The sequence below is a fragment of the Hevea brasiliensis genome, chromosome 4, assembly GCF_030052815.1.
Source record: "Hevea brasiliensis isolate MT/VB/25A 57/8 chromosome 4, ASM3005281v1, whole genome shotgun sequence".
In the NCBI taxonomy this organism is placed as follows: domain Eukaryota; kingdom Viridiplantae; phylum Streptophyta; class Magnoliopsida; order Malpighiales; family Euphorbiaceae; genus Hevea; species Hevea brasiliensis.
In genome coordinates, this window is record NC_079496.1 from 53563230 (window position 1) to 53590678 (window position 27449).

Genomic DNA, 27449 nt, shown 5'->3' on the forward strand with positions numbered 1-27449 from the left:
GTGTAAGTTTCTGGAGCTTATGCAGCTGTGGTTCCAAGGTTCCAGATGTCACACCTTACCCCTCTGTAAGGCATAACATGATCCCGTAGAATACTTAATGAACTACCGAACTTCACCTACCGATAACTCATTAAGCACCTTACAAGGGATTTTAAAACATTTTTCTTACTTTTGTTAAGTGGTGAGCATTTTCTAATAAGTATTAAAACATTTAACTTAAATTGAAAGCTAGTTGAAATTTTTGGCCCATTTTATTTTTTCGCAAATTTTATAAAAATTTTGCCAAAGTTCCGTTTGTATTTTGAGAAAATAGTTCTTCAAATCCCTGTAAAAAGCACTTCCAATAATTTTCTCAACAACTTCTTCAAATTCATACTTAATCTCAACCAATTTCTCAACACATTTATCAACTTTCAAATTTCAGATCCACTATCCAATGATCATCAAAATACTAGCAATCCATTTCATTCAAATTAAATAAAATAGTTCCATTCATATTTTATTAAGGACAAAACAATTTATATATATCATTACAAAAGTTACATTAAGAGAAATTCAACTAAAATTTATTACAACTTTATAAAAATTTTATACAAGCTGCTCAAGACTCATTTTTACATTTCCATATATTTATGTGCAATACATACATTGAAATACATATTTACAGACAGGGTATAAATTATACCCAATAACTTCAAGCTGATAGATCCTCAATCCTCAGCAACTTAGTCTGCTGCTCCTTTAGTCTCTAAATCTGTGATAGTAATAAAAGCTATCACTGAGTACTAGGACTCAGTGGTGCACAACATACTAAAAGAATCTTTATACAGAATTTAAATCACATTTATTCAAAAATTGAACTGAGAATGCGAGTTAAACACAAAACATGAATTATGAGATTTTATTCCAAATAATTTCATTTCGAAGTATTAAACACATTTCATAAAACCCACAGTTAGATCATGCCATTCGAAACAAATATAATCTCAATAGCTAGAGGCTAAAGAGAATCACATCACAAGGCTAGCTAGCTCAAATATATGGATATCCATTCAAATCCTCTTCTACTGGCACACCTCAACACTTCTCCAGAGAAGGAATCAAAATTCGAAACTAATTACCCCCACTAGTCATGCTAGTGAGGTGTTCAAATATATGATCATGACACTGTGGTTTCAAGACTTATCTTAATAATTTGCTAAACATTGCTATTTCAAATATACACAATAACTTTCACAATTTAAATCAAAACATCATAAATAATATCACAAATAAACTTTCAACAATTCAAAGAAAAAGTAAAATACATATTTCATTCACTTTATCAATGAATTTTAAAGCATAGTGATGTTGTTCACAAACCTCAAGCCAGTCGCCTCTTGGCCTTGACTCGGTTCCTCGAGTTCTTTTCCTGTATTCTTTTCAACTGAAACACACAATTTTACAGTGTTTCAGTACCATAACTTAGCATAAATCCAAAAATAAATTTAAATTCACTTTTACCTAGCTCTAACGTGCTAAACTCGACGTTCTTGAAATTTTGTGTTTCGGAGTTACTATTCACTATACTATTCAAGTCAAATTATTGACTTTCTAAGGCTTAATAGGTATGGGAATTCCAACTTCACCCACATATCACATTTTGGTCACTAAATTTGTTGGTTTTGGTTGTTTATTCAAATTCTAAGTCTTTTAGGCAAATTTGATAAATTTTCGATTTTGGTGTCTAAGGTTGCACTATTCCGTTGGTCACATTACTATTGAAATTTGACAAAACTTCCTTCACAGAAAATGTTCCCTATTGTTTTAAGTTTATTTTCCTTTTTGAATCACTCCAATTGGAGTTTTGTAGCCCAAGTTATAGCCATTTGAACCATGGCTGCCGGATTGGACTCAACCCAGATTTCTGGGCAAATTTTGGTTCTGGCAGTTTTAGGTTACCAACTTTGGGTGGCTAAATGACTTAGTTAATGGCATAATTTGGGTTTGTGTTCTTCATAAAAGTTTTAGGTCTATATCTCATCTAACCACTGGTAAAATTTTAGGTCATTTAGACCTGCCTAGCTCAAGTTATGGCCAAATGAACAAACACTATTCATTTGGTTAGTTTGTAAAGGGCAGACTTAGATTTTTCAAGTTTGGTCATTTTGTTTACTAGGTTTTTGTCACTTTTTGTAACACCCCAAAGTTCGGTAGTGCGTTCTACTGCTCCGGTGACCAGTGTTGTCCGGACAGCTAGGATGCCTAGAACTACACTTTGACATGAGGGAGGAGACATAAAATAATGAAATACAAGAAAAGAAAATACAAGAAAAACAAAGAAAAAATAATAGCAAAGAAATGTGACCAAGTTAAACGAGTCGGGAAACCTAACGATGGGTGACCGCACCGGGAAGTCACGGCGTGGACCGTTGACTAGCCCTGGACTGCGGGGAACCCTGGAAAACATTTTTAGGACATAAATAGACCATTGTTGAAGAATAAATCTCATTAGAAAGAACAAAGAAAAATTAAATAATTAGTACAAAGAAAAGTGAGAAATCGAAAAACAGACAAAATACGATTATTCAGAAAATCGGGAACGTAACGAACAGGGCATTATGGTCATTTGACATCCTGAAGTTTCTTTTGACCTAAATGTCCATTAAAAATAATTAATATTACACTTGGAAAATAAAATGAAAAATTAGTTTAGTGGTACCTAATACAAATAACTAAAATCAAGGGCTTAATGTGGGATTAAGTGAAAGTTTACCTTAAAATATGATTTAAATTGTTTAGTGGTCCACTAAGAACATTAAAATGGTTAAATATATTCATTAGTGGGCAGATTCTTCCCACTCAAAAGGGTCATCTTCTTCATTCCATAACCCATGCCGAATTGAAGAGGAAAAGAAATCCTCCATAGCCATTTTTCATGCAAGCTTTCTTATCTCCCCATTTTCAACTCCAATCCCTTAAGTAGCTTTATGAAAAATGGTGTACACATCACAAGGAAGATATTGATACCAATTTTGAGAAGTTTGGTGAAGGTTTAGCAAGTTACAATTAAAGGTAAGTTTGCATTTTTGAGAATTCCTTTGTTAAATTTTGTATGCATGTTATGGGTGTTAGTTTTGTGAAGGAAATTTTAGAGTTTAACTTGTTATTGAAATAGCCATTTTGGACAGCCATGGGGTCATGCATTTGATGAATTATTATGCATATAATTGATGAGGAATAATGTTGATCATGGTGGTTTAATATCCTAATGAATTATTTCAAATATTTATGGTGATTTATGCACTTGGATGGGAATTGGTAAATTGTAGGGCACTTTGATGTTGAAGGACAAATTTCGACAGCCTTGGGGACACTTGAATAAATGTGTATATTCATGGGAGTGTTGGCAGAATTGTGGCATTAAGGAATGAAGGATATGTGTATGAAATTATTGTGTAAAGTGTATGTGAGAATTAGTGGTGTTTAGGTGTGTATGTAATGGTATTGAGATATTGTAAATGTGAATTATATTTGGTGTGTTGAGGGTAATGGTAATCTGCCCAAAATAATGTTAATGTAAAGTAGATTATACTGTGGTTAATGTACCAAAACAGATTGGTAGGGAAGTGAACCAAATTGCAAGGTATATGTGTGTTTGAAGTGGGGTGTGAAATGCATATTGAGGGCAGTGTACATTTTAGCCCATAACCTGAAATGTGTAACCTCAATTGGTATGAGACCAATTTGAGGTGAAACTAGGCACAAAATGTGCCAACTTTCATTTAGAAACCATACCAAAATTCTGCTTGCAAGGTGATGTGAAAAATGACCAATTTGGATTAGGTACACTTGAGACCTAAAAACTGACCATTTGGGCAGCAGTGAGTATTTAGGCCATAACTCACTCAAAACAGGTCCAATTGACCTCAAATTTTAACCATGAATAGTTAAGACCCATACCTACAAGTCTTATGAAGACACCAAAACCCAGAAATGACCAGAAGCAAGTCAAAAAGCTTGCACAAGTTCGGGTCCAAAAACTGGCCGAACCAAAGTTGACCAAATTGACCAAAAAAATGACCTAATTGATGCCATTTGACCAGCAATAGTATAATGACCATAACTTGGCCTACTTAACTCGGATTGACATGAAATTTTGCCCCGCATGCAATAAGACCTAGATCTACAAGTTTGTAGTTTCGACCGAGACCCGAAAACCGAGGGAACTAGATCGTCCGGTTAGGTCAAACCAGTGTCCCGGAATCTAGCAATTTGCATTAAAATGCACTAAACAAGGAAATGACTTTGGTAAAACATACCAAACCTAAAACCCTATCGAATATGATATATTAATGACACTAAGACCTAATTTACCTAAAACGCAACGAGGGTCGGTATATTAGGTGATTAAGTGAATAATTGAGTTCAGTGCATTATTTACCAAACACCATCGATAGAGACAATTTAATTTAGTACTGAAACACTTCAAATTGTGTTTCTCAGTTAACAAGGACTCAACAAAAGGGAAAGAAACACTGAGTCTAGACCAGGAGAGTCATCGAGGTTTGTGCACAACAAGCTTTCTTTTGAATTATTTTCAATTGAAATAAATATTGACTATTTGTATATTATTGTTTTAAATTGTGGAAATGAGTTTGATGGACACTTATTGATTGAAAAATATTGTGAATGGTTTGAAACTGTGAAAAATTGTTTGAATGACATTTATGGATACTTATTGATTTAAAAGCATTGGAAATGGTTTGAAACCACAGCTATCATGTATATTGATTGTATTCCTCATTAGCTTGTCTAGTGGGACGAATTGAATTCCCTCTCTGGCTGAAGTGTTGAGGTGTGTGCCTGTTGAGGACAAATAGAATGAGTACTCATATTTTTGCTAGCTAGCCATGTTATTCCTCATTAGTCATCGACTTTTGGGACGAATTGAATACCTCATTAGCCATCGGCTTTTGGGACGAATTGAACTATGGATCATGGTTAAGCTGTGTGTGATTTATTGATGTTTATTGTGAGATTGTGAAATGGATTTAAACTCTCATTGACATATACTGTCTTTTGAATTCAAACATGACTTGACTTATGAAAATCTATTGTGATATTGAGAAATGGAGTTTAAATTCTTATTGACCTTTATTGTCTTAAATTTGACTATGGTTTTAAGTATCCACTATTTACATGACTTATGAATTGTGATTTAAATTGTATTTGGTTAATGTTGTGCACCACTGAGACATTGTCTCGTGATAGCTTTATTCTTTATCGCGAGTAGAGAGCAGACAGGCGGCGAGACTAGTGCATATACATCAATGAGAGATTACACGGTATTATGAGTATACGATTATTTTGCATTTGTAATGTAATGTATAACACTGTATGTACATTTTGTTTTTGGTTTTGAGCAGTTGTAAATTAAAATTGTACCTTGAAGTTGTAAATTAATTATGAGTTATTTGACTTGTGAAAATTGTATTATATTTCCTTATCTCAGACTTTGAAAAATTTCTATGGAATTGAGTTGATAAATTATTGTGTTGAGAAATGTATTGAAGTTGAGATTTGGAAATTTATTGAAGTGCTTTTACTGAGTTCTTCAAGAACTGCTTTATCCAAAATACAAATGGCACTCTGCCAAAATTTTCTGAAATTCCAAATAAACCAAATGAATTAGTTGTTTCACTTGATTCACCAAAGTCCTTAACACTGTAAATAGTGCTCACCATTGTAAAGAAGTAAGAAAAGTTTTAAAATCCCTTGTAGTATATTTAATGGGTTATCGATGAAGCGGAGTTGGTAATTCATTAGGTATACTTCGGGATCATGTTATTCCTTACTGAGGTTTATGGTGTGACATGTTTTAGTTGTATCAGTGCATAGTTTTAAATTCTGTTTTCAACTGTTATTTGAATGTTCTTTATTCATAGTAAAACTGCTCAATATCATTGTTTGATACATACGATTACATTCTGATATAAATATGCACTAACGAGTAAATATCCTTGTGTTATTGTTCGGAAAGCTAAGATCCTCGCATTGAATATGGAAGAGGGTGATCATTGATCGTCGATCTATTGAGGTGAGGTGCAAGGGATGCCCGGGCCTACAAAATGTTAGTGGTTGTGACACGGCCCCTGCGATCTGCGATTTCTGCTCGATTCGCTCGGCGAGATGGCTGCAATGTTCCAACAAATGGTGGCAATGTACCTACTCAAGTCCCAATACGGACACGGTGGTACAACCACGATCTCCTATGAGGCGATATGACAAATTGATGAAATATGGGGCTCTGAGTTTAAGGGACGATAGATCCTCTAGAAGTGAACAATGGTTAGAGAGGATGGATAGGGTGTTCAGAAGCTACATTGTCTGAGAAGAGCTTAGGTTTGAATACTCGGTGTCCTTACTACGGGGATGCTTATGGTGGTGGAAAACCATTCCCCACGATCGATAGAGCTGCAGTGCTAACATGGAATGACTTCCTCGGGGAATTTAGGCGAAATATATCACGATGCTTATGTAGACCGAAGTGCAAGAGTTCCTAAGTTTGAAAGCAGGCGGATCGGTGGTGAGTATGAAAGAGAATTTTCCCGCCTTAGCCATTATGCAATGAGTCTACTCTCTACTAGCGAGGAAAGATGCAAGAGGTTTGGCGGCTTGAAGCCCGATGTCAGTACAAGTGCTCGGCTTCAAACACACTAACTTATCTGAACTTGTTTCTCAATAACTAGACTTTTAAATAGTTGAGATTGAGACTGCTCCGGAGAAAAAGAGATCGGAGAAGGCAGAGAAAGAGGAAAATCAGTAGAAAAGAGTTCGGTGGTCATCTTGGAAGAGGAAGAACTATGGGGACATGGCGGAGGTGGCAAGAAATGCGGTAGGGAAGATATTCGGTGAGAGACCTCCCTATCTGGTCGTGAGTGCAGAGGTTCCTATCCTCCCGCCAATGTGAAACTTGTGGAAAGAATCATGGTGGAATCTGTTACAAGGCTATTGGAGCTGTTATAGCTGTGGAGGCAGGACACTTTGCCAAGGGCTGCACCGATGGTCGCGAGTTAGACCACCTCCTACTCTGCGGAGAAGTCGATTCGAGCCACTGTCACGAAGCACACAACCACCTAGCAGAGGTAGAGCGGGGTAGAGGTAACCCAGCAGCCAAGGCACGATAAAACATTGAGAACAAGATAGTGCTCGGTCGAGTCTATGCCATGAGACAGAGGAAGAGCGAGAGACATCGATGTAGTGGTGGTACCTTCTCAACTTTTAACGAGAATGTGTTTGTGTTATTTGATCGGGTTCTACCCATTCTTATGTGAGTGCTAGCATCATTGATTGCATTCTTTGTTCCATGTACAAAAATGGACTTTGAGGTGCTAGTAACAAGTCAGTTAGGACGAGAGTCGAGTTAATAGAATGTATAGAGATTGTCCTTTGGTGATCCAAGGACACACTTTCTGTCTGATTTCATTGAAATGCCCTTGAGAGATTATGATATCATCTTGGGCATGGATTGGTTAGCTAGGCATCATGCCATGATTATTGTAAGTGAAGATAGTCACTTTTGGCCTTACTCGATGCAGTGATGTGGTGATACAAGGGAGAGGCGATTATTGCCATCAAACATCATTTAATTTGCACTAGCGGAAAAATGATCGAGAAAGGGGTGTGAAGCCTACTTGGCACATGTGGTAGACACCCAAGTAGGGAGTCCATTGAAGGACATCCCTACGGTATATGACTTTCGGATGTGTTTCTGATGAATTGCCAAGATTACCTCGGAAGAGAAGTGCGATTTGAAATTAATGTTATGCACAGTGTGGATCCAATTTCCATAACGCCATACGAGAATGGCACCACAAAGTTGAAGGAGCGAAGATACAATTGCAAGAACTACTTGAAAAGGGCTTCATCCGCCTAGTGTGTCACCTTGGGAGCACGGTGTTGTTTGTTAAGAAGAAGGATGGTACTCTCGCTTATGTGTTGACTCTGGCGGTTGAATAAGGTGACAATAAAGCAGATATCCATTGCCTCGCATTGATGATCTGTTCGATCAATTGAAGGGTGCAGCTATATTCTCCAAAATTGATTTGCGATCTGGTTACTATCAGTTGAAGGTGCAATAGCAGAGTATTCCAAAAACTGCTTTCAGAACTCGATATGGCCACTATGAGTTTCTAGTAATGCCATTCGGGTTGACAAATGCTCGATTGCTTTTATGGATTTGATGAACACTATCTTGGACCATATCTTGATCAATTTGTGGTGGTGTTTATTGATGACATTTTGATATACTCGAGGAGTGCAGAGGAGCATGATAGACATCTGCGGATTATCTGCAGATTTTAAGGAGAAAGCACTATACGCCAAATTGTCGAAATGTGAATTTTGGCTGAATGAAATCTCCTTTTTGGGACATGTTGTGTCATTGAAGGATCAAGGTAGACTCGGCAAGGTAGAAGCTATCCTTAATTGGAAGCCGCCAGGGAACATCACGAGAAATTCGCGATTTTAGGTCTAGCTGGATATTACCGTCGGTTTGTGAAGGGGTTTTCTATGTTATCTTCTCCTTGACTAATTTGCCGGAAAGATGTAAAATTTGGTGGGTGATAGATGTCGTGAGTTTTGATGAGTTGAAGAGGTGTTTAGCTGAAGCTCAGTTCTCACTTTACCTACTCGGGTAAGGAATACACGATTTATAGTGATGCTTCTCACAATGGGTTAGGGTGTGTCTTGATGCAAGATCGGAATGTCATTGCTTATGCATCACGCCGGTGAAACCGCATGAGAGGAACTACCCAACACATGACACAGGTTACGGCTATTGTTTTTGCTCTGAAGATCCGGAGACACTATCTGTATGGAGAGAAATGCTACATTTACAGATCACAAGAGCTTGAAGTACTTAGGCACCCGAAGGAATTGAATTTGAGGCGAGAGGAGATGGTTAGAACTCATTAAAGACTATGATTGCTTAATAGACTATCGGCGGGGAAAGCAAATGTGGTGGTGGCGCCTTAAGTCGCAAGACTATGGCAAATCTCGAGTTTCTCCTATGTCTATGGTATGTGAATTGAAAGCCTGACATGCGGTTTAGAGATTGATGATGAGGATGACGGTAGTTGCTTGGCATGTACGGCCGGTGTTGATTGATCGGATCGAATGGCTGCGCAGTGATGAAAAATATCGAAGCTCTTGAAAGATGTTCAGCAGGGCAAGAAACATGAATTCTCTGTGAGAGATGATTGTTTATTGATACATCAGTGCAGAATGTGCGTTACTAGTGATGTGGAACTGAGACAGATCATTATGAAGGAAGCACATGAGTCTCCATTTGCTATGCACCTGGTGGAACTAAAATGTCTGAGGGTGAAAGAACATTCTTGGTGGATGGGCATGAAAAGAGATATAGTTGAATTCGTTTCCAAATGCCTAACTTGCGGCAAGTAAAGCGAACATCAAGTTCAGTGGTTTGTTACATCCTTTGTCGATGCAGTGGAAATGGGAGCGAATAACTATGGATTTTGTTCTGAGACTTCCAAGAACACGAGTAGTCATGATGCGGTATGGGTTATAGTTGTGATTGACCAAGTCTGCTCACTTTTTGCGATTCGGATGGACTATAGCACGGAAAGATTGGCGGATTGTACATATATGAGATTGTAAAGCGCATGGAGTGCGATTATCAATTGTGTCGACAGAGATCCTAGGTTCACTTCTAGATTAGGGTAGTCTTGAGAGCCCTAGGAACTAGGTGAACTTGACCTGACATTCCACCCACAGACGGATGGCGATCGAGAGGGTTATTCGGATATTGGAGGATATGCTACGGGCTTGTGTGATTGAATTTGAAGGTAGTTGGGATACACACTTGCCTTTGATTGAGTTTGCTTATAACAACAACTACCAATCAAGCATTGGGATGCCTCCATATGAAGCTTTGTATGGTAGAAAGTGCAGAACTCCCTTATGTTGGGATGAGGTAGGTGAAAGGAAGATGATTGGGCCAGAAATTGTCCAGCAGACAGAGGAAAAGATCAGATTGATCAGAGATAGACTCAAAGTGCATCGGACCGCGAAGTCCTATGTTGATATGAAAAGAAGAGATATTGAGTATGCGATGGGTGATAAGGTATTCCTCAAAGTTTCTCCTTGGAAGAGGATTATGAGATTTGGCGAAAGGGAAGCGAGTCCTCGTTTCATCGGACCATATGAAGTTACGGAAAGAGTGGGTCCTTTGGCATACCGGTTGGCATTACCTCCAGAGCTAGCAAGGATACAGTGTCTTCCATGTGTCCATGTTAAGGAGAGTGCATCGGACCCATCTCATGTCTTGTCGATTGAAGAGATTGAAGTAAATCCAGGACCTCTCATATGAGGAAGAACCCATTAAAATTCGGCTTATGAGGTGAAGCGGTGAGAACAAGCAGATACAAGCAGTTAAAGTCTTTGTGGAACCATCATTCAGGCCAGGAAGCTACTTGGGAACGTGAAGAGGATATGAGGAGACAGCACCCACAGCTGTTCAGAGACTAATGCCAGGTAAAATTTCAAGATGAAATTATTTTAAGGGGGAGAGAATTGTAACACCCCAAAGTTCGGTAGTGCGTTCTACTGCTCCGGTGACCAGTGTTGTCCGCACAGCTAGGATGCCTAGAACTACACTTTGACATGAGGGAGGAGACATAAAATAATGAAATACAAGAAAAGAAAATACAAGAAAAACAAAGAAAAAATAATAGCAAAGAAATGTGACCAAGTTAAACGAGTCGGGAAACCTAACGATGGGTGACCGCACCGGGAAGTCACGGCATGGACTGTTGACTAGCCCTGGACTGCGGGGAACCCTGGAAAACATTTTTAGGACATAAATAGACCCTTGTTGAAGAATAAATCTCATTAGAAAGAACAAAGAAAAATTAAATAATTAGTACAAAGAAAAGTGAGAAATCGAAAAGCAGGACAAAATACGGTGTATTTAGAAAAATCGAACGAACTAACAGGAGGGCATTATGGTCATTTGACATCCCGAAGTTTCTTTTAACCTAAATGTCCATTAAAAATAATTAATATTACACTTGGAAAATAAAATGAAAAATTAGTTTAGTGGTACCTAATACAAATAACTAAAATCAAGGGCTTAATGTGGGATTAAGTGAAAGTTTACCTTAAAATATGATTTAAATTGTTTAGTGGTCCACTAAGAACATTAAAATGGTTAAATATATTCATTAGTGGGCAGATTCTTCCCACTCAAAAGGGTCATCTTCTTCATTCCATAACCCATGCCGAATTGAAGAGGAAAAGAAATCCTCCATAGCCATTTTTCATGCAAGCTTTCTTATCTCCCCATTTTCAACTCCAATCCCTTAAGTAGCTTTATGAAAAATGGTGTACACATCACAAGGAAGATATTGATACCAATTTTGAGAAGTTTGGTGAAGGTTTAGCAAGTTACAATTAAAGGTAAGTTTGCATTTTTGAGAATTCCTTTGTTAAATTTTGTGTGCATGTTATGGGTGTTAGTTTTGTGAAGGAAATTTTAGAGTTTAACTAGTTATTGAAATAGCCATTTTGGACAGCCATGGGGTCATGCATTTGATGAATTATTATGCATATAATTGATGAGGAATAATGTTGATCATGGTGGTTTAATATCCTAATGAATTATTTCAAATATATATGGTGATTTATGCACTTGGATGGGAATTGGTAAATTGTAGGGCACTTTGATGTTGAAGGACAAATTTCGGCAGCCTTGGGGACACTTGAATAAATGTGTATATTCATGGGAGTGTTGGCAGAATTGTGGCATTAAGGAATGAAGGATATGTGTATGAAATTATTGTGTAAAGTGTATGTGAGAATTAGTGGTGTTTAGGTGTGTATGTAATGGTATTGAGATATTGTAAATGTGAATTATATTTGGTGTGTTGAGGGTAATGGTAATCTGCCCAAAATAATGTTAATGTAAAGTAGATTATACTGTGGTTAATGTACCAAAACAGATTGGTAGGGAAGTGAACCAAATTGCAAGGTATATGTGTGTTTGAAGTGGGGTGTGAAATGCATATTGAGGGCAGTGTACATTTTAGCCCATAACCTGAAATGTGTAACCTCAATTGGTATGAGACCAATTTGAGGTGAAACTAGGCACAAAATGTGCCAACTTTCATTTAGAAACCATACCAAAATTCTGCTTGCAAGGTGATGTGAAAAATGACCAATTTGGATTAGGTACACTTGAGACCTAAAAACTGACCATTTGGGCAGCAGTGAGTATTTAGGCCATAACTCACTCAAAACAGGTCCAATTGACCTGAAATTTTAACCATGAATAGTTAAGACCCATACCTACAAGTCTTATGAAGACACAAAAACCCAGAAATGACCAGAAGCAAGTCAAAAAGCTTGCACAAGTTCGGGTCCAAAAACTGGCCGAACCAAAGTTGACCAAATTGACCAAAAAAATGACCTAATTGATGCCATTTGACCAGCAATAGTATAATGACCATAACTTGGTCTACTTAACTCGGATTGACCTGAAATTTTGCCCCGCATGCAATAAGACCTAGATCTACAAGTTTGTAGTTTCGACTGAGACCCGAAAACTGAGGGAACTAGATCGTCCGGTTAGGTCAAACCAGTGTCCCGGAATCCAGCAATTTGCATTAAAATGCACTAAACAAGGAAATGACTTTGGTAAAACATACCAAACCTAAAACCCTATCGAATATGACATATTAATGACACTAAGACCTAATTTACCTAAAACGCAATGAGGGTCGGTATATTAGGTGATTAAGTGAATAATTGAGTTCAGTGCATTATTTACCAAACACCATCGATAGAGACAGTTTAATTTAGTACTGAAACACTTCAAATTGTGTTTCTCAGTTAACAAGGACTCAACAAAAGGGAAAGAAACACTGAGTCCAGACCAGGGAGACAGTCATCAGAGGTTTGTGCACAACAACTGTTTCTTTTGAATTATTTTCAATTGAAATAAATATTGACTATTTGTATATTATTGTTTTAAATTGTGGAAATGAGTTTGATGGACACTTATTGATTGAAAAATATTGTGAATGGTTTGAAACTGTGAAAAATTGTTTGAATGACATTGATGGATACTTATTGATTTAAAAGCATTGGAAATGGTTTGAAACCACAGCTATCATGTATATTGATTGTATTCCTCATTAGCTTGTCTAGTGGGACGAATTGAATTCCCTCTCTGGCTGAAGTGTTGAGGTGTGTGCCTGTTGAGGACGAATAGAATGAGTACTCATATTTTTGCTAGCTAGCCATGTTATTCCTCATTAGTCATTGACTTTTGGGACGAATTGAATACCTCATTAGCCATCGGCTTTTGGGACGAATTGAACTATGGATCATGGTTAAGCTGTGTGTGATTTATTGATGTTTATTGTGAGATTGTGAAATGGATTTAAACTCTCATTGACATATACTGTCTTTTGAATTCAAACATGACTTGACTTATGAAAATCTATTGTGATATTGAGAAATGGAGTTTAAATTTTTATTGACCTTTATTGTCTTAAATTTGACTATGGTTTTAAGTATCCACTATTTACATGACTTATGAATTGTGATTTAAATTGTATTTGGTTAATGTTGTGCACCACTGAGACATTGTCTCTGATAGCTTTCATTGCCGCAGTAGAGAGACAGTGAGCAGACTAGGCTGCATATACATCCAGCGAGAGATTACCTGGTATTATGAGTATACCAGTATTTTGCATTTTGTAATGTAATGTATAACACTGTATGTACATTTTGTTTTTGGTTTTGAGCAGTTGTAAATTAAAATTGTACCTTGAAGTTGTAAATTAATTATGAGTTATTTGACTTGTGAAAATTGTATTATATTTCCTTATCTCAGACTTTGAAAAATTTCTATGGAATTGAGTTGATAAATTGTTGTGTTGAGAAATGTATTGAAGTTGAGATTTGGAAATTTATTGAAGTGCTTTTACAGGTTCTCTGAAGAACTGTTTTATCCAAAATACAAATGGCACTCTGCCAAAATTTTTACAGAAATTCCAAATAAACCAAATGAATTAGTTGTTTCACTTCAGTTCACCAAAGTCCTTAACACCTGTAAATAGTACTCACCACTGTAAAAGAAGTAAGAAAAGTTTTTAAAATCCCTTGTAGTATATTTAATGGGTTATCAGTAGACGGAGTTGGTAATTCATTAGGTATACTACGGGATCATGTTATGCCTTACAGAGGGGTAGGGTGTGACACTTTTTGGGTATGCTTCCTGAATGAAAATTGTGTCATTTATGTCTATTTTCATTCCCAATTGGTCTCATATCAATTGGACTTGTAAATTTTCATTTTTGGTCCCTCAAAGGGACCTTGGTCATGCTGCCAGCAGCATGACCACACTCAATCCGAATTTGGATTTTATTCAAACACTTCTAACACACTTCATTAGGTCACAAATGACCATTTCTCACTTCACATTAGGTCAAAGACATCATTTACCAATTCCTCACATTTTTGTCTCTAAACTCTAAGTCCAAAACCCTAGTTCACAAATTCTTGCATTTAGCTACTTTCAAAGCCTTAAACCATAATAACTCAACTACTTAAGGTTCATATCCCCATCCAAATTAATCAAACCATGCAATAAAACCCCTATACACATGCTGGCCGAAACTCACTCATAGTCCCTCAATAATTTATTTCATTTCATTTAAAGTTTATTTACAAGCTCAATAAGTTAGAAATGTAAGAATCAAACTAAAATTATCAAATTTGCTTACTAACCTTTCGTAGAACTCTAATTCCTTCAAATCTCTATCTTTTGTATTTCTTTCCTGTTTCAATCTTCTTCTGAAGTGACTAAAACAAGCTCTAATGAGGTTTTTATGAAAGTTATTAAGGTTTAGTGAAGAATTTCAAGCTTGAGTGCAAGCTTTAATGGAGGTGTAACAATGGAGAGGGAGAGAGAGATGGGAGACGGCAACATGTGAGGAAGATGACTTTTTGTCTTTTTTTTTTCTTTCTTCTTTTATGTATTTTGTCTTATGGAAGACCCAAAAATCCATTTAATTAAATTTATTAATTATAGGATTTATGGCATCATGCATGATGTACCTCCCTTCACTTTTTCATTTTCTCTTTTTTTTTTTTCTATTAGTTCTTTAATTTAATTCTCGATTCTGAAATTTTCTTTTCTCTGATTTTATTTGTGATTGAGTCGAGTCACTCTGGGTCAATTGACCAAATTGCTCTTAAGTTCAACCCAGTTTGCAAATAATTCAATATTTCTTCCGGCTCCTTGACCTAATTATTTGACTGGCTTAACAATTCTTTTTTATAATTTTCTCTTTTCCACTGTGTTTGTAATGGTCCTAAGGACCGCGATGTCACATTTTACGGTTCAAAATTTGAGTTTAAATTGACTTCGCAGTCGTTCCCGAGACGGTCACTCATCGCTGTGACTCTCGGCTCGTTTAACTTTTTATGTTCTGTTTTTCTTATTTATACTTAACTAATTGGCAATTGCTAATTATTTGTGTTTATGGTTTCTCTAGTTGTCTTAAGTATGGTTCTAATCCTCTTAAGTGTCCGGACCGACACCGGTCACCGGAATAGTGAAATATACCAGGCTATACAAATAGGGGTGTTACAATTCTCCCCCCCTTAAAATAAATTTCGTCTCGAAATTTTACCTAGTATCAATCTCTGAACAGCTGTGGGTGCTGTCTCCTCATGTCCTCCTCTCATTCCCAAGTAGACTCCTGGCCTGAATGATGGTTCTACAGCACTTTTACCAACGGTATCTGCTTGTTCCGTAGCTGCTTCACCTTATAAGCCAGAATCACTATGGGTTCTTCCTCATATGTGAGGTCTGGATTCACTTCAATTTCCTCTACCGTTAGTACATGAGATGGGTCTGATCGATACCTTCTCAACATAGACACATGGAAGACATTATGTATCTTCTCTAACTCCGGAGGTAGTGCCAATCAATATGCCAAAGGACCCACTCTTTCTAGAACCTCATATGGCCCAATGAAACGAGGACTCAGTTTCCCCTTTCTACCGAATCTCATGATTCTCTTCCAAGGAGAAACCTTGAGGAATACTTTCTCACCCACTACATACTCAATATTCCTTCTCTTCAGATCAATGTAGGACTTCTGATGGTCTGATGCAGTCTTAAGTCGATCTTTGATCACCCTGATTTTTTTTCTTCAGTTTGCTGAACAATTTCGGGTCCAATCATCTTTCTTTTACCCACGTCATCCCAACACAATGGGGTTCTACATTTTCTGCCATACAAAGCTTCATATGGAGGCATCCCAATGCTTGATTGATAGCTGTTGTTGTAAGCAAATTCAATCAAAGGCAAGTGTGTATCCCAACTGCCCTCAAATTCAATCACACAAGCCCGTAGCATATCCTCCAAGATCTAAATTACCCTCTCAGATTGGCCATCTGTCTGTGAGTGGAATGCAGTACTAAAGTTCATTCCAGTTCCTAAGGCTCTCTGAAGACAACCCCAGAATCTAGAAGTGAATCTAGGACCTTTGTCTGATACAATGGATACTGGCACTCCATGCACTCTCACAATCTCATCAATGTATAACTTGGCTAATCTTTCTAAACTGTAATCCATCCAAACTGGCAGAAAATGAGCAGATTTAGTCAATATGTCAACAATGACCCAAACTACATCATGATTCTTCTATGTCCTCGGAAGTCCCATCACAAAATCCATTGTTATTCTCTCCCATTTCCACTTTGGTACTGGTAGTGGATGTAACAACCAAGCAGGTACTTGATGCTCTGCCTTCACTTACTGACAAGTTAGACATTTGGATACAAACTCTACCACATCCTTTTTTTATACCCATCCACCAGTAATGCTCCTTTAGCCCTCTATACATTTTTGTGCCACCAGGGTGCATGGCAAAAGGAGACTCATGTGCTTCCTTCAAAATGATCTGTCTTAAGTCAACATCATTAGGAACACATATTCTGCCTTGGTGTAGCAGTAGACCATCATCTCTGAATGAGAATTCTGGTTTCTTACCCTGCCGGACTTCTTCCAACAGCTTCTGATACCTTTCATCGTTCTGAGCAGCCATTCTCATCTGATCAATCAACACTGGCTGTACACGCCATGCAACTGCTGTCTGTCCCTCATCATTAATCTCTAAGCTGGCATGTAATGATCTCAACTCATGTACCATAGACAAAGGAGTAACCCGTAGACTTGCCATAGTTTTACAACTTAAGGCGTCAGCCACAACATTGGCTTTCCCTGGCTGATAGTCTATCAGACAATCATAGTCTTTTATCAACTCTAACCATCTCCTCTGTCTCAAATTCAACTCTTTCTGGGTGCCAAAATACTTCAAACTCTTATGATCTGTGTAGATGTAATACTTTTCGCCATACAAATAGTGTCTCCAGATCTTAAGAGTGAACACAATGGCTGCAAGCTCCAAGTCATGTGTCGAATAGTTCCTCTCATGCGGTTTTAGCTGGCGTGATGCATAGGCAATGATATTTCGATCTTGCATCAATACACAGCCTAACCCATTGTGAGAAGCATCACTATAAACTGTGTATTCTTTACCCAGAGTAGGTAAAGTAAGGACTGGAGTTTCAGTTAAACATCTCTTTAATTCATCAAAACTCTGTTAGCATTTATCCGTCCACTGAAATTTCACATCTTTTCTAAGCAGCTTGGTCAATGGAGATGCCAACATAGAGAATCCCTTCACAAACCGACGGTAGTATCCAACTAAACCCAGAAAACTGTGAATCTCTATGATATTTCTGGGTGGCCTCCAATTAAGGATAGCTTCTATCTTACTTGGATCTACCTTAATGCCCTCTTCTGATACTACATGCCCCAAGAAAGATATTTCTGTTACTACATGCCCCAAGAAAGATATTTCCTTCAGCCAAAATTCACATTTCGACAATTTGGCATTGTAACACCCTCCCTGTAGCAACTCTGTACATTCTACTGTTCTAGTGACCAGTGTCGGTCCGGACAACTAGAACGTCCAGAAAAATATTTAAACTAAAGTGAGGAACCATAATTAACTCAAATATTAAAAACAAAAATTTAGAAAAAAATTTAGAAATAAAATACAACTAAGTCAAATGAGCTGGTGCCCAAGCGATGGGTAACCTAGCAAGAAGTTGCGGTTCTCGCAACTAGGAGCTCTAGACCTAGGGGAAAATTCATAAAATAAATTTGGGGACTCCAGAGAAGGGTCATTGAGGTTCCTATGGCATTAGAATGCCAAGAAAATATTTAGAAAAAATTTTCAATCGGTACAGACAATTTTGGTTTGTTAAGCCAAACGGAGGGCATTTTGGTCATTTTACCTTCAGAGGTAATTTTTGGCCGACTTGTCCAGTTAAGTAAATAATTATTATGACATAAAATGTGAGTAAACATTACTAAAAATTAAATTGAAAATGAGTAGAGATGAAAAGAAAAGAAAATGAAAGAAAATACCTAATAATGACATCATATGATGTCATTAAAAACCTATCCACCAATCACAATTAAGCACCACTTAAATTAACCTATTAAAGAGGATAATTGAGACAAAGAAAAACAAAAGCCATATGCTCTTCCTCACCCAAAACCAGATGTCACACTCTCTCCCAAACCCATTCCTCCATGGAAGCTTAATGAAAGCTTGAGACAACCCACCAAATCACCTTGATACCACAACCTTGCTTCACTAAAAATTGATTCTGTAACTTGAACAACCTCTAGCCAGCAAAAAGAAGAAGGAAGAAGGGAGTTTTGGAGACTTGGAAAAGTTAGCAAAAGAGGTTAGTGCCCAATTTATTCTCTCTCTCACTCAATTCATGTTTAAGGACATGATTTAAGTTGAAATTATAAGTTTAATGCATAAATTGAACTTTGACAACTTGGAGACTTGAACAAAATTAGGGTTTGCTCATGAAATGGTATATGAACATTGTAATGGTTAATTAGTGACCATTTGAATGTGTGTGAGGAGGGAATAAGGTGAGTTGAGGCTTGGCATTTGTGTATGGGTGGGCTACCCATGGTGACCTGCAGAATTAGACATGAGTCCAGCAGGTTTGGGCAGCCATTAATTGAATTTTAGAGGTTCAATTAGTGTTTGGCCAATTGGACATGAAACTAGACACATAATGGCAAAACTTTGGTGAAGAAACCATGCCCATAAGACCAAACCAAGTGGACCAAAAGCTTGCCCTAATCCGGGTGACCTGCAGTCTGTTTCTGCAGAATGACTAAATGAACAGTGTTTGGTCATTTGGCCATAACTCAGTGTAGAATGGTCCAATTGACCTGAAATTTTACCCGCAACAAGCTGAGATATAGGCCAACAACTTTCATGAAGAAACCTAGCCCAAATTATGACCAGAACCTATCCAACAAGTGAGTTGAAATCACTATTCACTGCACTGTAGATATGGTCAGTCCAGAAAAATTTCAATCCGGCCAGTTATGGTTTTTGGACCATAACTTGGGCTAAAACACTCCAAATAGAGTGATTCAAAAAAGGAAATTCAACTAGACAAAATAAGGAACAACTTTCATGTTTATCATTTTTCCAAGTTCCCACTGCAACAGTAACTAATGGAACAGTAAACCCAAAGCTTGAAAACTAAAAATTCTGTTCAATTCACATTAAGCTTAGAAATGGTATTGGCAACCAATACCAACAAATTTTGAATGCAAAATGTGGTATGTTGGGAGTATTAAAACCAATGTACCTATTTTCTATGCAAAAGTCAACATTTTGGTTAACTAATGAAGTGAATAGTAACACCAAAACTTGAAATTCAAAAATTGTAAAACTCAAAAGTGTAAAATGCCCTAGTATACCTAACAAGATTGGTTTGGATAGCTTGGCATGCCAATAGGGTTCAGTTAGCAGTACTGCATATGGCATTATGCCATTCTGTGATTTCATGGCTTTTAGCTATTCTGACATTATGTTTATACTTGACCTTGTGCCTAATGTTATTACAGCTTATTAGCTGTTCTGTTGCACACCGGGAGACACATATGTGACCGATGGTGTGACGGCCCGAGGTACTTAATACCCAGTGCCAGTTTACCCATTTATCGATCCGATCGTCAAAGATAGGTTACTTGGGCAACCAAAAATGAAAGTGGATAAATTTAATGAAATAATGAATATAACAAGTACAAAATAAGTAAGACTACAAATACTCGTCGAAAATTTATTTGCAATAACACATCAATACATTCACTACATATTTATTTTCTGTTATTTCTTTTTATTTTATTATTGGCACCACTAAGCATTATTGCTTAGCGCGTTGCTTTTGCCACGCGTAGGTTCTGGAGATACTGATGGAGAGCCCAGTAGACCACTGACTGGGTGAGACCTCCTGCAGCTCTGCATAGTGTCCGTGTCACCTCACCATCTTCAGTGCATTGGTAGGACACTAGGTTTCATTTTGGTATTTTGTAACTAACTTTTATTTTCTCTTGTGTAATTGAGACTTATGTAATGTATTTTGATGTTAATGTAAATAGTGGAAATTGTGTTTATGAATGGAAAATTGAGTATTTATTTATTGCTTATATACGAATACCATGAGAAATGAATGATTGAGAAATGGAAATGTTGTTGAAAAATATTGAGATTTTGATGATTAATGGAGTTTGAGAATGAATGGAAATGATTATTGGAAGTGTTTTTCACAGGTTCCGAAGAACTATTTTCTCCATTTTTAGCCGATATTCTGCCGGATTTTCTATAAAATTTTTGGAACCTCAAATAAATTATAATTTCAATAAATGACTCAAATGAATTATATTTCATAAATTATATTCAAAACTATGATAAAAATAAATTAAGGAAGAATAAAAATGATTGAGATAAAATAGAGTGTTCCGGTACACTGTGTGACATATCTTACTCGGATATACTGTAGACGGGTAAGAGGTGTCACATTTAGTAGTATCAGAGCACGGTTTAGGCATTTCTAGGCCTAGATTGAGTCCATACCATGCATTGCATTTTGTAAGAGTCGAGGTGACACTAATGCAGATCTGTTGTCTTTGTTAAATAGGATATGGACCCTTCATCTCAGAGGGCAGTTGAGGAGGAAGTGGAGAGTCATGCTCCACTGCGATGGCGAGGCGGGGGTAGGGGAGAACCTGCTCCTCCAGCTCCATCAGAGCCTGCTCAACCTCCACAGGTTGTGTTCCAGCAAATGGCCGAATTCTTCAAACAAATGGTTGGGGTAATACCACCACCACCACCACCTCCACAGCAGAAATCACACTTGGAAAGACTAAGAAAATTTGGAGCAGTGGATTTCTTTGGCAAGAGAGAAGATGATTCTATTGCAGCCGAAAATTGGTTGAGCAGAACAAGCATAGTTTTAAAACAACTCCACTGCACTCCTGAACAAAATCTAGAAGTTGCTGTATCTCTATTGCAAGATGATGCATATGAATGGTGGGATACGGTGTCCAGTGAAGTACAGCCAGAAGTAATAACTTGGGACTTCTTCCTCTCCGAATTCAAGAAGAAATATGTGGGTAGTGTATACCTATAAGAGAAAAGAAGCTGTGTGCTAAGTTGTCCAAGTGTGACTTCTGGTTGAATGAGATTGCATTCCTTGGACACATAGTGTCAGCTGATGGGATTAGAGTGGATCCCAAGAAAATAGAAGCAGTGATGGAATGGAAGCCTCCCAGGAATACAACTGAGGTCAGAAGTTTCTTGGGGCTAGCTGGGCACTACAGAAGATTTGTGAAGGGATTTTCCTTAATAGCTGCTCCAATGACCAAGTTGTTACACAAGAATGTCAGATTTGACTGGAACGATAAGTGTCAGACCAGTTTTGAGAAGTTGAAGGCTATGTTGACAGGGCACTAGTGTTAACACAGCCAGTGTCAGGAAAGGACTTTGTGGTCTACAGTGATGCCTCTCATAATGGGTTAGGGTGTGTATTAATGCAAGAGGGGAAGGTGGTCGCTTATGCATCCAGGCAGCTAAGGCCACATGAACAGAATTACCTTACGCATGATCTATAGCTTGCAGCAATTATCTTCACACTGAAGATATGGAGGCACCACTTATATGGTGAAAAGTGCTACATTTACACAGACCACAAAAGTCTAAAATATTTGCCAACTCAGAAGGAGCTCAACCTTAGATAGAGATGATGGATTGAGTTCCTGAAGGACTATGATTGTGTAATTGACTACCATCCTAGGAAGGCATATGTAGTTGCTGATGCTTTGAGCAGAAAATCCATCACAGCTTTGAGATCATTGAATGCCCGTCTATCTTTGGTTCGAGATGGAGCTATTTTGGCTGAGTTGCAAGTGAGGTCAAACCTGTTATAGCAGATTTTAGATGGGCAAAAGGCAGATGAAAAGTTAATGGCTATTATGAGCAAAATCTCAGAGGGAAAAGCAACTGACTATGAGGTGAAAGCAGATGGGTGTCTGTACTACAAAGGAAGAGTATGTGCACCAGATAATGGGGAATTGAAAGCCAGTATTCTGAAAGAGGCACATGCCAGTGTGTATGCTATGCACCCAGGAAGTATAAAAATGTATCATGATCTGAAGCTTCAGTATTGGTGGCCTGGTATGAAGAAGGACATAGCTGACTATGTGACTAAATACTTGACATGTCAGAAAGTTAAGGCAGAACATCAAGTTCCATAAGGTTTGCTACAGCCTATACGCATACCTGCATGGAAATGGGATTGGGTCACCATGGATTTTGTAAGTGGTCTACCTCTCACCCAGAAGAAACATGATGCAGTATGAGTGATAGTAGATAGATTGACGAAGTCAGCACACTTTCTGCCAATTAGGACTGACTACTCACTGGTGAAGTTAGCAGAATTGTATATCAGTGAGATAGTTAGACTGCATGGAATTCCACTTTCCATCATATCTGATCGAGACCCAAGGTTTACATCAAGATTTTGGAAGAAGTTGCATGAATCCTTGGGTACAAAACTCCACTTCAGCACAGCTTTCCATCCTCAGACGGATGGGCAATCAGAAAGAGTAATCCAGGTAAACAATTGAAACCAATTAAACTAATACACATATTGAACTGAAATGGTAATAATAACATGAAATATATGTCAGGTCCTTGAGGATATACTGAGGAGTTGTGTCATTGAGTTGGAGGGAAGTTGGGATAGATACCTCCCACTGGCAGAATTTGCATACAACAATAGCTACCAAGCTAGCATCCAAATGGCCCCGTATGAAGCATTGTATGGGAGAAAATGTAGAACTCCAGTGTGTTGGACTGAATTGGGCGAAGATAAACTAGTAGGGTCAGACCTGGTGAAACAGACTGAGGAGAAGGTAAAACTAATCAAAGCCAATCTGAAGGTTGCCTCAGACAGACAGAAATCCTATGCCGACTTAAAGTGAAAAGAAATAGAATATGCGGTTGGCGATAAAGTGTTTCTCAAAGTCTCACCGTAGAAGAAGGTACTAAGGTTTGGAAGAAAAGGTAAGTTAAGCCCTAGGTTCATTGGCCCATATGAAGTCATTGAACGTGTGGGTCCAGTGGCCTATAGGCTAGCTTTACCACCAGAGCTGGACAAGATCCATAATGTGTTCCACGTGTCTATGTTAGGAAGATACCGCTCAGATCCTTCACATGTCATCTCCATGGAAGAAATTGAAGTACAACCGGATTTGACATATGAAGAAGAACCCATACGGATCTTGGCTCGGGAAGTGAAAGAGTTAAGAAATAAGTAGATCCCACTGGTGAAAGTGCTTTGGAGGCACCACAACACCGAGGAGGCAACTTGGGAAAGTGAAGAGACGATGAGGCAATAGTTCCCTCAACTGTTTGCATCAGGTAAATTTCGAGGACGAAATTTAAATTAGAGGGGAAGAGTTGTAACACCCTCCCTGTAGCAACTCCGTACATTCTACTGTTTCGGTGACCAGTGTCGGTCCGGACAACTAGAATGTCCAGAAAAATATTTAAAATAAAGTGAGGAACCATAATAAACTCAAATATTAATAACAAAAATTTAGGAAAATTTTAGAAATAAAATACAACTAAGTCAAATGAGCTGGTGCCCAAACGATGGGTAACCTAGTAGGAAGTTGCGGTTCTCACAACTAGGAGCCCTAGACCTAGGGGAAAATTCATAAAATAATTTTGGGCACTCTAGAGAAGGGTCATTGAGGTTCCTATGGCATTAGAATGCCAAGAAAATATTTAGAAAAATTTTTCAATTGGTACAGACAATTTTGGTCTGTTAAGCCAAACCGAGGGCATTTTGGTCATTTCGCCTTCAGAGGTAATTTTTGGCCTAGTTGTCCAGTTAAGTAAATAATTATTATGACATAAAATGTGAGTAAACATTACCAAAAATTATATTGAAAATGAGTAGAGATGAAAAGAAAAGAAAATGAAAGAAAATACCTAATAATGACATCATATGATGTCATTAAAAACCTATCCACCAATCACAATTAAGCACCACTTAAATTAACCTATTAAAGAGGATAATTGAGACAAAGAAAAACAAAAGCCATCTGCTCTTCCTCACCCAAAACCAGACGTCACACTCTCTCCCAAACCCATTCCTCCATGGAAGCTTAATGGAAGCTTGAGACAACCCACCAAATCACCTTGAAACCACAACCTTGCTTCACTAAAAATTGATTTTGCAACTTAAACAACCTCTAGCCAGCAAAAAGAAGAAGGAAGAAGGGAGTTTTGGAGACTTGGAAAAGTTAGCAAAAGAGGTTAGTGCCCAATTTATTCTCTCTCTCACTCAATTCATGTTTAAGGACATGATTTAAGTTGAAATTGTAAGTTTAATGCATAAATTGAACTTTGACAACTTGGAGACTTGAACAAAATTAGGGTTTGCTCATTAAATGGTATATGAACATTGTAATAGTCAATTAGTGACCATTTGAATGTGTGTGAGGAGGGAATAAGGTGAGTTGAGGCTTGGCATTTGTGTATGGGTGGACTGCCCATGGTGACCGGTAGAATTGGACATGAGTCCAGCAGGTTTGGGCAGCCATAACTTGAATTGTAGAGGTTCAATTGGTGTTTCGCTAATTGGGCATGAAACTAGACACATAATGGCACAACTTTGGTGAAGAAACCATGCCCATAAGACCAAACCAAGTTAACCAAAAGCTTGCCCCAATCCCGGTGACCTGCAGTCTGTTTCTGCAAATGACCAAATGAACAGTGTTTGGTCATTTGGCCATAACTCAGTATAGAATGGTCCAATTGACCTAAAATTTTACCCACAATAAGCTGAGATATAGACCAACAACTTTCATGAAGAAACCTAACCCAACTTATGACCAGAACCTATCCAACAAGTGAGTTGAAGTCACTATTCACTGCACTGTAGATATGGTCAGTCCTGAAAAATTTCAATCCGGCCAGTTGTGGTTTTTGGATCATAACTTGAGCTACAAAACTCCAAATGGAGTGCTTCAAAAAAGGAAATTCAACTAGACAAAATAAGGAACAACTTTCATGTTTATCATTTTTCCGAATTCCCACTACAACAGTAAGTAATGGAACCGTAAACCCAAAGCTTGAAAACTGAAAATTCTGTCCAATTCACATTAAGCTTAGAAATGATATTGGCAACCAATACCAACAAATTTTGAATGCAAAATGTGGTATGTTGGGAGTATTAAAACCAATGTACCTATTTTCAATGCAAAAGTCAACATTTTGGTTGACTAATGAAGTGAATAATAACACCAAAACTTGAAATTCAAAAATTATAAAACTCAAAAGTGTAAAATGCCCTAGTATACCTAACAAGATTGGTTTGGATAGCTTGGCATGCCAATAGGGTTCAGTTAGCAGTACTACATATGGCATTATGTCATTCTGTGATTTCATGGTTTTTAGCCATTCTGACATTATGTTGATACTTGACCTTGTGCCTAATGTTATTACAGCTTATTAGCTGTTCTGTTGCACACCGGGAGACACATATGTGACCGATGGTGTGACGGCCTGAGGTACTTGATACCCAGTGCCAGTTTGCCCGTTTATCCAGTCCAGTCATCCAGTATAGGTTACTTGGGCAATCAAAAATAAAAGTGGATAAATTTAATGAAATAATGAATATAACAAGTACAAAATAAGTAAGACTACAAATACTCATCGAAAATTTATTTTCAATAACACATCAATACATTCACTGCATATTTATTTTCTGTTATTTCTTTTTATTTTATTATTGGCACCACTAAGCATTATTACTTAGCGCGTTGGTTTTGCCACACGTAGGTTCTGGAGATACTGAATGAGAGCCCAGTAGACCACTGACTGGGTGAGACCTCCTGCAGCTCTGCATAGTATCCGTGTCACCTCACCATCTTCAGTGCATTGGTAGGACATTAGGTTTCATTTTGGTATTTTGTAACTAACTTTTATTTTCTCTTGTGTAATTGAGACTTATGTAATGTATTTTGATGTTAATGTAAATAGTGGAAATTGTGTTTATGAATGGAAAATTGAGTATTTATTTATTGCTTATATACGAATACCATGAGAAATGAATGATTGAGAAATAGAAATGTTGTTGAAAAATATTGAGATTTTGATGATTAATGGAGTTTGAGAATGAATGGAAATGATTATTGGAAGTGTTTTTCACAGGTTCCGAAGAACTGTTTTCTCCATTTTTAGCCAGTACTCTGCCGGATTTTCTATAAAATTTTCGGAACCTCAAATAAATTATAATTTCAATAAATGACTTAAATGAATTATATTTCACAAATTATATTCGAAACTATGATAAAAATAAATTAAGGAAGAATAAAAATGATTGAGATAAAATAGAGTGTTCCGGTACACTGTGTAACATATCTTACTCGGATATACTGTAGACGGGTAAGGGGTGTCACAGGCATATAGCTGTTTTTCCCTTAAAGTCTGCAGTACAATCTGCAGATGTCTATCATGCTCTTCTGCACTCCTCGAATAGACCAATATATCATCTATAAATACCACAACAAACTGATCAAGGTATGGTTTGAAGATAGTTTTCATCAGATCCATAAAAGCAGCCGGAGCATTAGTCAACCCGAATGGCATGACCAAGAATTCATAATGGCCATAGCTGGTTCTAAAGGCAGTTTTAGCAATACTCTGCTCTTGTACTTTAAACTGATAATATCCTGATCTCAGGTCAATTTTGGAGAACACAACTGCACTCCTCAACTGATCAAACAAGTCATCAATGCGGGGCAATGGATATCTATTCTTTATTATCACCTTATTCAATTATCGATAATCAACACACAAGTGGAAAGTGCCATCTTTTTATTTAACAAACAACACTGGCGCTCCCCAAGGTGGCACACTAGGGCGGATAAAGCCCTTGTCAAGCAATTCTTGCAACTGCAC